This window comes from Octodon degus, unplaced genomic scaffold (assembly GCF_000260255.1).
Source record: "Octodon degus isolate 3935 unplaced genomic scaffold, OctDeg1.0 scaffold00139, whole genome shotgun sequence".
Lineage (NCBI taxonomy): Eukaryota > Metazoa > Chordata > Mammalia > Rodentia > Octodontidae > Octodon > Octodon degus.
In genome coordinates, this window is record NW_004524715.1 from 2899419 (window position 1) to 2912959 (window position 13541).

Consider the following 13541-nt stretch of genomic DNA (forward strand, 5'->3'; position numbering starts at 1 on the left):
CCCTCCCTGACTGCTGTTGCTTAAGGGGAGTCCGGTGAGTGTGCTTTTTAAAAGCAAGTGACGCTGTGTGAATCACTGTGTTGCAGTGCTGGAAGCCCGTCCCTGTCCCTATGTCACTTCTGTGATGGTGCTGGGAGGACCCGGTATCTCCGCGTACTGCAATAACTAATCGAGAGTGGTGACTATCCAAGGAAAAATTTAGAAGAGACGTGACATCACACGTACTTTTATTTAAAATACCATGTTTACTTCCAGGAGCAGTTGTATACTAGACCTGTACTTTTCATTTTTTGAGATCTCAGGAAGAACAAAAATATGTTGTAGGAGATCAAGGAAATGCCAGTGAGACAACATGATACTAAGAATAGTAAATTATTTTTAAAATGTTAAACATCTGAGGATTTTTAAAAAAGTATTAAATTGAATTGGGAGTTTGTGCTTTATATGAGCATTTGTATTAAGCTCATTATAGCCATTTTGTTAAATTCTTTATGTAAAATTGTATCTTCGCTATTAGTTCACTTATTTTATTTTATTTATTCATTTTGGACTTTTTGAGACATGATCTCGCTATGCAGTGCAGGCCGGCCTTAAACTCACTCTGTAGGCCAAGCTGGCCTCCAATTCCCAGCAATCCTCCTGCCTCAGCCTCCTGAGTGCAGGGATTATAGGTGTGCATCACCACACATACCTTTTAATCATGTTTTTTTCTATTGTTTATCTTGTTTTCCTATTATATGTACCAGAACTAAATTACAGTCTTGTAAACAATGATCTTTTCATGAGTGCTATTGGATGAAAGATCAGTTTCACAAGTTATATGTTTACTATTTCACAAGCAAATTTGGGACAAGAACAGCTTTGAGTCATTTGCTTCCAGCAGTTAAGAGGGTACAAGGCTGGGTTTTGCTTTGTTTGTGGATCTACATTTGCTAAAGGTCAGAGTAAGATTTCATAACCCTAGACACCTTTCTGTCTGGTCCTTTCTCTGTGCTCATCTTTCTCTCCCACCTCAAGTATTTTATTCTGTTCATTATCCATTACTTTTTAAAACTTGCTCCTGAGTTTTGGATGTATCTTTTCTCCCATGTGTTCTTGCTTCCTTGAAAGGCTATTCTTCTCTTCCTAATACTAGATGACATTCAAGACTCTACTCGGTTCTTTGTAAGCCAGCATTTTAACGGTTTGAAACCCAAGGAATACTGTAATAGGTCCATGAATATCCAGAAATGCCCCAGAAAACTAATGTGTAGTTGCAAATAAGCATTTTTCAAGACAGGAGCTTTTTTCAGGATCAATGATCATCAAATGCTCATCATCATCATCATCATCATCATTTTGTTTTTATTATGTTATCCTTTGGTACATCCGACCACTGTAAAGATTGCAGCTGTCATTGTGCTAATTCTGCACATAAATCCACAGTCTGGGTGCATCTTAATTTGTATACCCCACCATTACTTCATCTTGTAAATCCAAAAGAAAATTTACTTTTCCTTCATTGAATTGGCTCTTTCTCAGTTTCTTCATATTCAAAAATGGATTCTATTTTGCCTCTGAGATTTAAAACCTTACAGTTTCTCTTGACACCTTCCTGTCCTTACCCATAGTTGAATGTCAACAAAACCTGTGGCTCATAGTAACCCTCTTCATTCTAGTACTATGAATTCAGACATTGTTATACCTTTTTGGCTTTATTACTGCAATAATTAGGTGAGTTCTGTAAATCATTCTTTCCATTCACATTTGGATCTCCACCCAGCAGTTGCCTTCTTTCAGTTAAAATGCCATTCCTTTTCCTAGTGGTTGATCAGCACCTCTTTGCCTCTTATACCTCCTTTGTATTTATAGGACCTCGATTCTTCCTTGCTCTTTTCTCAGTTGGTAGCCAGTCTCACTTTACATTCTTCTCCCTCTTTTTGTACTTTTAGCTTTTGGTATGGCTGAATTTACTTTTGGAATACCTTGCATTTGCTAGTGTTTTCATTTGGTAACAATTAAACTTGTTAATTGTACAATTGCTATTGTAAGCTTCGCATGGTAGTTTGTCCCGAACCAGCGGGTCAGTCAACGAAGGTCACCTGGAAGAGGAGTGGGGAATTGAAGAAGGGACAAAGGACAGGAGACACGAGAAATGGAGACAAGACAGGATTCTGATCAAGTCTCGTTTATTTAGGGGAGGTGCTGGGTGTATATAGTGGAGGCATAGGGAAATGACGTCAGCGGGTAAAAGGCGCGAGTAACTAGGCAACCGGGCTATGACAGGAAGGCCCACCTCCGGGGCATAGCAGGAGACTTATGGGAAATAGGCGGGGTAAGAACTAGGAACCTAGCTCCTCAGAGGTAGGGGAGGAGGAACCCGGAAACCCACTTGCAATAGGATTGGAGGCCTGGAGTTATTGTGCCTCCCATAGTAGTTGTTTGCGGGGAAAAAGTATATTAAAAATTTCAATTTAGTCATAAAATTATCTTCTCGAATGATTCCTATTTTTGGGTTCTGTATGTCAGAACCCAAACTTGGGGCTGTTCTCCATGTCAGCCTCCCATGTGCTTGGATTACAGTGCAAGGTTGATAGATATATTCCTAAGTAGTTATAATTAGTGTATGTGTATATACGTGTGTGTGTGTGTGTCTTTTTTTTTTTTTTCACTACTAAGGATTGAACTCAGAGCCTTCACACTGAGCTACCTCTCTGCCCTATTTTTAAGTTTGTATTTGAGCATGGTCTGAGTTACTAAACTGTCCAGGTTGGGTTTAAATTTGGCACCCTCCTGCCTCAGCCTCCCAGAGTTCTGGGGTTAGACTTGTTCCACATTGCCCCAATGATGATTGTATCTTTTTGAAAGAATTCAAAGTCCTTAATCATATCTTAAACGTAACATTGCTGTCTTCTTGTTCAGTCATAGACCCATTCAAAGACCTTGACCTTGGTGTTCTGAATATAAAAAACTTATTTCTGTCACCAGAGTTGCTGTTTCTCTCTGCCTGGAATGTTCTCAGGTTCTCAATAATTTAAATCTCAGTAATTTAACAACTTATTAATTTCTGAATAATATGTTTCTTCATTTGATTCAGATCTCCACTACAGTGTCAATGCATCACCTTTGACTATACATCTAAAATAATACCCTACCACTTGCTTTATTTTAATTTCATTCTGATGACATTGTATTAGTTATTATTAATAACTCTTTGTTACATAATACCATTACCTTAAATTTGTATTAAGTGTCTTCTGTTGTGTCTTTGAACATCTCAGACTCAGTTAATTCAGACTCAGTTAATTTTTATTTCTTGGTTACAGATTTTCCTGCTGCTGATCGCCAATCTAGGTGATGGTTCATTTCCTTGCATGTTTTGTAATCTTTCTGCATTAATGTGTTCACCTCTTACTTAGTGCGGGTGTCCCATTGCCCTGGGCTTTGGCAGTGTCCTTACTTAGTAGTTTCAGTTCAACACTGGATTTGCCTGCAGATGTGACTGATTTCCATTTGGGTATGACTGTAGATCCAGGCCTGAAAGAATTTCAACTTGTAGATTTTCCTCTAGTGATTTTCAGCGTGACTGTTTATCCACAAAGACTCTAACTCTATTTGATGAAGTACTTTTTTTGTTCTTTCTTTTGGTTTTGAGATAAGCTCTCCCTGTAGAGTTCAGGCTGACCTCAAACTTGGGGCATTTCTCCATTTCAACATCCCACGTGCTAAAATTACAGGTATACACCATCAGGCCAGGCCACGAAGTATTTCTGTCTGGTGAGAGTTGCAGGACTTTTATATTAATTTGGTTTATCACACTGCTAACTCAGAAAACTCAGGCAGGTTTGTACCTTTTGTCTCTTTTCCCCTGTACATTTGAATGTTTTTTAAGTCATATGTGCACAGGCAATGCAGAAGATTTCGGTTTACAGTGTCATATTCTTGATAATTATAATAAGTTCTTGGGTCTGTCTTAGTGTCATCTTATACCTTTTCCTCATATATTCTCTCCAGGTCCTATACTACTTGCAATTTCTGAACATATTCTGTGTGCTTTCCTACATGTTTGATTGTTGTATTTTTACTGTTATATGCTTCCTCTTGTGTCGTCTTTCTTAAATTGCTGCTTTTTGGGTGGATTTTTTTGGGGGTGGTTGTTTTGTTTTGTTTTTGAGACAAGGTCTCACTATGCAGTTTATGCTAACCTGGAACTCACTGTGTTGCATAGGCTGGCTTCCAACACAGATTTTTCCTGACGCAGTCTTCCTAGTTTTGAAATTGTAGGCATGTGCCACCATGCCTGGCTTGTCTTCATGGTTTTGACTGTTTGAGAATGTCATATATTTGGAATGCTGCTTTTATGGTCTGTTTGTGTCTCCAAAACCTATATTGAAATCCTAACACTTAAGGTGAAGGTAGTAGACAGTTGAGCTTTTGGGAGGTGATTAGCTCATGTACTGACTGCCCTTTATAAAAAAGACTCAAGGGCCAGGGAGATGGCTCAGGGGAATAAGTGCTTGCCTGGCAAGCACAAGGTCCTGAGTTCAATCCCTGGTACCACCAAAAAAAAAAAAAAAAAAAGCCTCAAGAGAACTAACAAGTTCCTGCTACCAAGTGAAGACACAGATGGAAAGCACCATCTGTGAACCAGAAAGCAAACCCTAAGCAGATGCTAAAGCCGCTAGTGACTTAGTCTTGGACTTCCCAGCTTCCAGTACTGTCATAGTTTGTCATAGCAGTGCAGATGAATCAAGATGTAAAATACAAAGTATTTTTCTGGTGGCTTCTTTCATATAGTAATATACATTTACATTTCTTCCATGTCTTTCCAAATATTGATTGCTTTTTTTCTATTTTTTTTGGCCACTGGATGTTCCATTGCCCGTATGTTCCACTTACAAGGTGTGTAGGAAAAAATATATATATAGTGTGTATGTGTATGTAAAATGCTTACTGACTGTGAAAAGATGGAGCACTTATTTAATAAGACTGAAAGGCACAATGGGTGATACAAAATGCATATAAAATTAAGCCAAACAGGTACATTAATCACTGCCACCAGGACAAATGGATTTAAGCAGCAAACATTTATTTAAATGACCTATGCAGGATGAAGGAGAATGGCAGAAGATAAAAACACTAGGAAAAGTTTATAGGGTTTTATTCACCAAACACCTCAGGAGTTAGGAGAGACACAAAGGAAAACGACCAGACTTATTTGGCATTTTTTTCTGACAAAGATGGAGAGAAGTGGATAGAAGGTGGCTGTCTTCTTAATGACCTAATTGTAAATCCATTTGTAGCAGAGGGCTAATCTGTTTTTATTGTGTCAGTATAGATGACTTGGATAATGGCTCAGTCTGTGGCTGTGGAGTGATTAGATGGCATATTATATACATTGGAAAGTAGCCACCTCTTGCTAGTATGGAATTGGTCAAGAGCTTTGATGACATGTTTAATAAGTAAAATATACCTCATCAGCTGAAGCTTAACTTGATAGATGGAGTGGAAATCAAGTTGTTCTATGTTTGAATTTTACATGTTTCAAGAAATTCAGAGTTTAATTCAAGAACAAATATTAGTAAATATAGGCAAAGTCTGGTTTCTTTACATTTAAAGAATTACTGCTTTAAGTGGCTTAGTAGAGAAGCTGTTAGCTTTTCTGTTATTGGAGAATTATTGCAAAACTTTCTGATAATTTGACAAATTATACATGAGCCATAACCACATCATAAATTCTAGGATTAGTTTTCCTTTAGATGATACATAGGTTAGAAAATGTGACTGTTAAAAAAAAAGACAATCATTGTCCCTTCCATAGAATTTTCAAAATAGGTTGATGATGGTGTGTCTACCTCTATGTCCCTCTCCTGTCATGAAACCTATATAAATAAGAAGCCTGGGGGATGTCTGGTAAAGCTGCAAAATCACAGAGACACATTGTAAAACAACATTAAAAGAGGACCAATAAATTATCATCTTTCATTTTCTTTAAATTAAAGGCTTCTCACAAGTTAACATTCTTCCTGTATTATGCTATTTTTTCCCTATGCCCTGAATATTAGTGGTAAGAGGAAAAGAAAATTAAGCCTACAAATGAAATACAAATTGTCTCACAATAGTGAGACAATAAAGTATTTGTGCATGCAAGTCTGATTTATTTCCCTTATGAGTATAGTCTCTATTGCATCCATTTACTTATACAAGCCTTGAGTTTATCTCTTTAAAGCTGAGTAATACTCCATTGTGTAAAAATAAAACATCTCTTTTTACCCATTCCCCAGTTGATGGGCATTTGGATTATTTCCAAGATTTACCATAACAAAGTACACTGCTCTAAATATGGGTACATATATAAATCACTGTGGTATGATGATTTCAGTTCTTTTGGGAAAATATCTAGGAGGGGAATAGCTGGCTTGAGTGAGACCTCCAGTTCTAGGTTTTTGAGGAATCTCCATACTGATTTCCACAATGGTTGTACCAGCCTACACTCTCACCAACAGCAGAGAAATGTTCCTTTCTCCCCACAGCCTCTCCAGCATTTGTTATTGGTTGAATTCTTGGTGACAGCTATTCTTTCTGGCATAAGATGGTATCCCAAAGTTTTAATTTGCATCTTATGAATGATAAATGATGTTGAACATTTTTTCATATATGTATTTTCTATTTGTATCTCCTCATTTGTGAAATCTATATTCCTTTCAGATGCCCATTTTTGGACTGGGTCTTTAAATTTTGGAGGCCTGATGTTTTTCAATTCTTTATATATTCTAGTTAGTATTGCTTTGTGTGAGGGACAGTCTGCTACAATTTTTTCCCCAATTTATGGGTTTTCTTTTTACTCTACTGGTGATTTCTTTTGATGTTCAGGAACTTTTAAAAAAGATGAGATCCCAGTTGTTGATTCTTTTGATGCATTTCCCATGCAGTTTAATCTTTATTCACAAACTCTCTACTTACCCCTACATCCCTAAGATTTCTGCCTACTTTCTCCTTCATAAGATTTAGTGTTTCAGTTTTAATATTTGAATCGTTGATGCATTTTGACTGTAGCTTTGTGTATGAAATAAGTAAAATCTAAAAGGTACATTAGATACTCTGCAAGGGAAAGAATTTGTTCAATGAGAAGGAAAAGCTGGGATGAGGAAAAGGACAAAAGAAAGAAGGAGAAAAGGCATATAGATAGATAGATAGATAGATAGATAGATAGATAGATAGATAGATAGATAGATAGATAGATATGCAGATAATTCAGATAATTGTAGTGCTAAGTTCTGGTGGTCTTTTGAAAGTAGCAGTTAATGCTTAAATTTTTTTCTTTTTCTTTTTCTCTTTTTAATTTCTTATAATTTTTTTTTACTGTTGTTTAACTATTTTGTACATTTATCTGGTAACATAAACAACTAATTTGAAAATAACATTATACAATAAGCAATCATTGTAGAATTTCTAGTACTTTGTTCAATGAAATTTTACATTGTTTCTAATGCTTTTTTCATTTCTACTATTTTGTATTCCTGAATAAATAATTGAAAACAAAACAAAACAAAATTATATTATGAGTGGTGGCAAATGCTTACCTGGTGATTTTACATTTAGGCTAACCTTCTAAATCTCAGCATCTATTTTTCTGCCCAACTGAGAATCCCAGAACATATACAAAGTTCTTAGACATAGCAAGACTAGAGGTCAGTAGATCTTGTTCCTCTTATGGTAGGCATGCAATCCAGCATTCAGTCATACCTTTAGGGTTTTCCCTCCATGGAGCTATCCTCGAAGCACAACCCTGTCCCTATTCTTACTCTTTGACAATACAGGACTCACACTGTTGTTTGATCATCCTGCCTAATGATGTCAGGTATACATACAATTCTGAAAAGCACCGTTCACTTTGTACCTCATTTATCTCATAAGGATACCACACCTATGATATTTTGCTCTATTAGGACCTAAGACATAAAATGAATGAATTCATAATAGACCTTTCCTGTCTTACCAGCTGACCTTTAGAGTTGCATGATGAATATACATGAGTCTTCAGTTCTTTTAAAAACTGAAAGTACAATTTTACCAAAGCCACAATTCCACCTTCACTGCCTTGCTTTCTCCATTCTTCCCCTTTACTTCTCCCTATCTCCTAATATTATTTGTTATGTGATTATTATCCTCATCTCTCTTTTTATATAAAACTTCCTCCTAACAATAGGAGTAAATTTATGAGTATTACTTATACAGGAGAGTTTTGGAGAAAGTGATTGATTATATTTTCTGACTAACCTATAAGTTTTCACTTTAATTTTTCCATAGCCTTTCACTGTAAGTGTGTGTGGGGACAAATAGTCTAATATTGTGTTCTTGTGATTGTGTGAAAGTTTGTAGAAAATGACTGAAAGTGGCAATTGGTCACTGTGTAGGACAAGGCAAGGCCAGAGTCCCTGAGCAATCAAACTACTTACCTCAGAAAGTTCCAGTCCTTATCCACTAGGCAACCCTGTATTGTGTGCTACTAACTTTGTCAAATAAACAAATGCACACAGTATAGTGGTTGTTCAGTTCCTTTTCCTCCCATCAGGGGAGAGATGGCTCCACCTGATCACAGCTTTGTTGCTTGTCTTTATTTCCTCACTTCCTTGCCATTTTACCCAGGGAACACTGAGAGCTGCATGGAACACAGAAAAATTCCTCATTAGCTCAACCAAATATAACAATGTCTTCTGTTAAGTAGGAGATTTCAGAAGCAAAATTATCATATGAACATGGAAACATAGAGCACTGCTCCCCTGACAAAATGAAGAGGCATAATATCACATAAAAATTAATAATTTGTATTGGAAAATCAGAGGAATTAAATTGAACCTCAGAGCATTTATTGAAAAAAATAAAATGTCTCCTGTGGAAATTGTACTGTAGCCTTGGGCTTTGTCCTGTTGTTTTCCTCTCTACATTCCTGTTCCTCACTAAACTGTAGTTGTCTCTATTGTTCTAGAACCTGGAGCAAACTCATTGGCTTTATTATTTAGCCAACTATATCTCATACCTTTTATCATGTGCTATATAAATATTTGTTCCCCCTTTATGCAAAGTAGTGTACATTCTATTCTTGTTGAGTAGAGGCATCCATGTGGCTTGCTTTAACCAGTGAGATTTGAATAGCAGTTACATCTGTCAGTTCTGAGCAGAAGCCTCATTAGCCAACATATGTGTGGTCTTCTCTTTTCCCTTATCCACACATTATAGGAACCTGTGTTAAGATGCAGGTTTTTGCCTCTGAATCCTTAGTGATTTCCACAGTATTTCTGTATTTGTCAAGTATCATCCACAAAATGTGTAACAATAAACTTCATTATTTTTAAGATATGGAAGTTTTAGGGGTTGATACTCAGATACAATTTAGCCTGCTACAATTTGAAAGAGAATTCAGCAACCATAGAAACCAAGATGTTTGTATGCTAATTTCCATAATAAATAAAGAATTATGTTGTAATGGTCCATGATGTCCCCAAATGTCGCAGATGTTAAGAGGTGGACCTTCTGGAAGGTGACTGGATATGGGGGCATTGCAGCTGATTTGCTGTTAGGAGGTGGGATCTTACCAAAGATTATTTCCTGAGATTATTTTACTTAGAAGGGTCCTCCCTTCTTGGGTCCTCCCCTCTCTGCTTCTTGATTGCCATCAGATTTCTCCCATCCAGGTCCTTCGACCAAGCCATTTTTGCCTTATTGTCAGTCAACCATGGACTGTAACAATGAAACAAAATAAAACTCTGCCCCTCTAAGGTGTAGGTGCTAGGTGTTGTGTCCCAGTGAAGAGAAAATGACTGAGACACATGTCTTATTAGTATACTCAGAATGATACATTTGAAATATGCAAACCTAATTTATATGTGCATTGCCTCTAATGTAAAATATTCATAAATCATATCTTTAGTTCATAGTCTTATAATTATTATGCATCTTGCATTTTTCCATTTTGGGGGGTTTGATTCTTTGTAAGCTTACAGCAAAATTCAAGGGAAACAATATGTTCCTGTAATAAGCTTTCTTGAGAAATGAGTTCATATCATATGGTATAGTTATACTATCAGAGAAATTGCTTACCATAGTAGAAAAATAATGTATATATTGTGCATAAATAATTACAGCAACAGTATAGCTCTTTCCCAATAGTAGTTTCCAAATAAATACTTGTTGAGTTTCATTGTAATGCATGAGATTGCAATTATCTAATCTTTTGGAATTTTAATTATTTTGTACTACTATGATCAATTCATCACACATCAGATCTTTTTCTCCATCAAAATGTATAAATGTATATATATAATACATTTATATGTTGAAGATTAACCAATATTCTAAAATTACTCAAAGCTATGTTATTTCAAGTTGGTGTGGAAAAGGTTCTCAAATTTTAGAGAAGTTGTGGAAGTTATGGGAAAATCTATATAATAGCATACTTGGGTTTGGCATAAGAAATTATAATTTTCTAGATCAGAGCTAAATCTCCATTTTAAATCAGCATTCTCAAGTGATCCAGTGCATGTTAACCGTAAGCTACACTGAAAAATATTTCAGCAAAGCAGTGTTACAAAACTTTAACATGCATTGTAGTGTCTTAGGGGTCTTGTTATAGGACAAATTCTGGTTCAGTAGTTCCAAGACCATTTTTAACAAACTTCCTGTCCATCTTGGCTTTGCAGATACTCTAAATTTTCAATAGTAAAATAGTAAATAAAAATGCACTTCATGTTTCCCTAAGTTTGTAAACACTGATCCATGCTACATGATTGTTTTTATTCTTTTATACATATCAGTTAATTCCTCAACTAGATTTCATAGTGCCTGAGGCCAAGAATCCATCTAATTATATTTTTTTCTTTTTGCCCATAGCTGTCACCTCAGTGCCCAGGACTTGCTTAGCAGGTGCTCAATAAGTGTTGTTGATTGATTACTTAAAATGTTACAGAACAGCTGTAGAGCACCAGAAAGTACATAATTATATGTAGTGAAATGCCATTTTTACAGAATGAGTTTGGATCAATGTCAAAATGGATTTTCAGAGAAAATGGAAATTGACAACATACAAAATGATTTTGAAAGCACATCTTATATTTGATTTGGATATTGTGATCAAACATACGAATAAACTCAATTTCCCCCTCCTCCAAATGAAATAGATTATACAGAAGCATAATGGAAATTATAATTAAAAATGTCCTAAAACTTTTATGTCATTTGATTGTCATTTTTGTTACAATAGTATTGTATAAAAGTAGGAACCCTTTATATCATAAATAATACAGACCTGTTGAGGGTGCATAGTATAAGACAGTCACCCTAGCTGTGATACTAGTTTTATATTCATTTGTTTATTTATTCATTCATTTATTTATTTTTATGTATTCAAGACAGGGTCTACAGGGTGTACAGAGTCTTACTATGTAGATTAGATTCATAGTGATTCTCCTGTTTTCAGCCTCCCAAGCTCTGAGATTACAGGAGCACACCACCACGCCCAGTCTCAATCACTGTCTCAGCGCACCGCAGGGGCGGGTCTGGCACAGCACGCCGGGGGATCGAACTCCAGCCACTGGGCCTGACCTAAGCAGGTGCTTTAGTCTGCTGAGCTATCTGGTCTGCCCTGTGATACTAGTTTTAGATGTAGTGAATGAGAAATGATCTTGGAGAAATGAAACAGAAATGATTTCTTATTCTTGAAGCTAAGCTATGCACTTACCAGCTTTGAGGTATATTACTAGTTTATGTTCATTCATTCATTCATTCATTCATTTATTCATTCATATTCCCACTGTGCTTACTGTATGTTTGCTGTGCTTGTGTTGCAGCAGTGTTTCATGTTGCTATCGTTGAGCTGTCTCATGCAGTATATACGAAACAATAGGTAACTACAATGCTATTAAGCAACAGCTGAAAATAGAGGAGACACAAGAAGCCACTGAAAAAACCGAAGGAACAAAAAAACCGGCAAAAAGAAGGCAACAACTAAAAAGAACATTGAAGCATTGGAAGTAAGTCAAAGATGAGACAGAGGAGAGGGCAAAGAGAGGAACAAGCGAAGTGCTAGTGAATTTGACCTGCTCAGACAAGTCTATCTAGGTCTGAGGAAAGAAGGCTAAGGAATGGGACTGGATGCTAATTAGGAGCCAGGCATAAGATGTGATTAAAACATATAAATTGTACTTTTTCTGAATTCTGTGTTTGAAGTGGAAATAGTATTTTTTAAAAATAAACTCACTCTTAGGTGACTTTGCATGTAGGTGCTAACATTCATACGACTCTTGTGTGTTTGGTGTCCATGTGTGGGTCTACTTTCCCAACGAGGTAATGACTTCCCATGTAGAAATATCTGTTTCAACTTGCTACCAATCTTACAATATGGCAAGCTTGAGTAACAAACTGGAAAAAGTTTGTCAAATGAAGTAAGGATTTCAGTCTCTTGTATTACACTTATGTGTGTACTAAGAAAAATTCTGGTTGACTGTAAAAAGGAGGATGGTGTCAAATAAATTTGGGATTTAAAAAATAGCAATAGATTTTTCCCATAACCACAGGATAAAAGAATGTCATTTGATTTAAACCATTCTTTCTTTGGAGAAAAGAATCACTCTTGAAAGTCTGAGTAAACAATCTTAAGTAATCATGGTGCTGCAGATCCAAAACACTGTCACACCCATCCTGCAAGTCCAATTCAATTTCTCCTTTGTCTAGTTTAGCAGGAAATTAGTCAGACAAACAGTCGGGATTTGTTATAATAATACTTCTTAGCATTTATATGGTTCTTTCTGGGTTCTGTAAACTTTACACACATTAATTACTCATTCAGAGAAGCCCATTGTGAGGCAGGGAAGCAAATACAGTTATCCCCATTTCACGGATAAGGAAAAGGAAATTGGAAATGCAAAAAGGGAACTTGCTGCAGATGGGTCTGCCAGTCAGCAGTGAGCTCAAGAGTAACTCCCAGAAGGCCAGTCCATAGGCCATTAGCCCCAATTACCTCAAGATGAAAACTATTCTGGGAGTCCTGAAAGAGAAAGGTTCTTCATTACCATAAGGGGACACAAATATAGTAGCCAAAACTGTTCCCTTGTTTCTACTTTTTCCCTCTGATCACAGAAACAATTTCATGGATCCTTGAGACAATATAGCCACCTTAGAGCTGAATCCTGTGCATGAGTAACTTGTTCCCCAAGAATCAATGAACGTATTTTGCAGGTACCTCCATGTTTTGAGGATACCAAATGGTACTCTAGTAAGTTTAAAAATTCAACCATTGGTGAGATTTTGCCCCAGGGATTATTTCCTCTTCCCAGTTAGACTTCAAGGCATGGAAACTTGAAGTTGCCATTCTTCCCTTATGTCATCTATTAACTGGGCAAAGCCTGCAGCATGGGATGCTAGTGTCTATTTCAGAGTGGGCTTTGGATGAAAAGCTTATTCTGGGATCAGTTTACTAGAAATCTTGGGAGTGAGTAGCTGGAGATATGTACATCATGTGTAGCTATAATTTTCCAACATCTGGAATACAACCAGGAGTCAAAAAG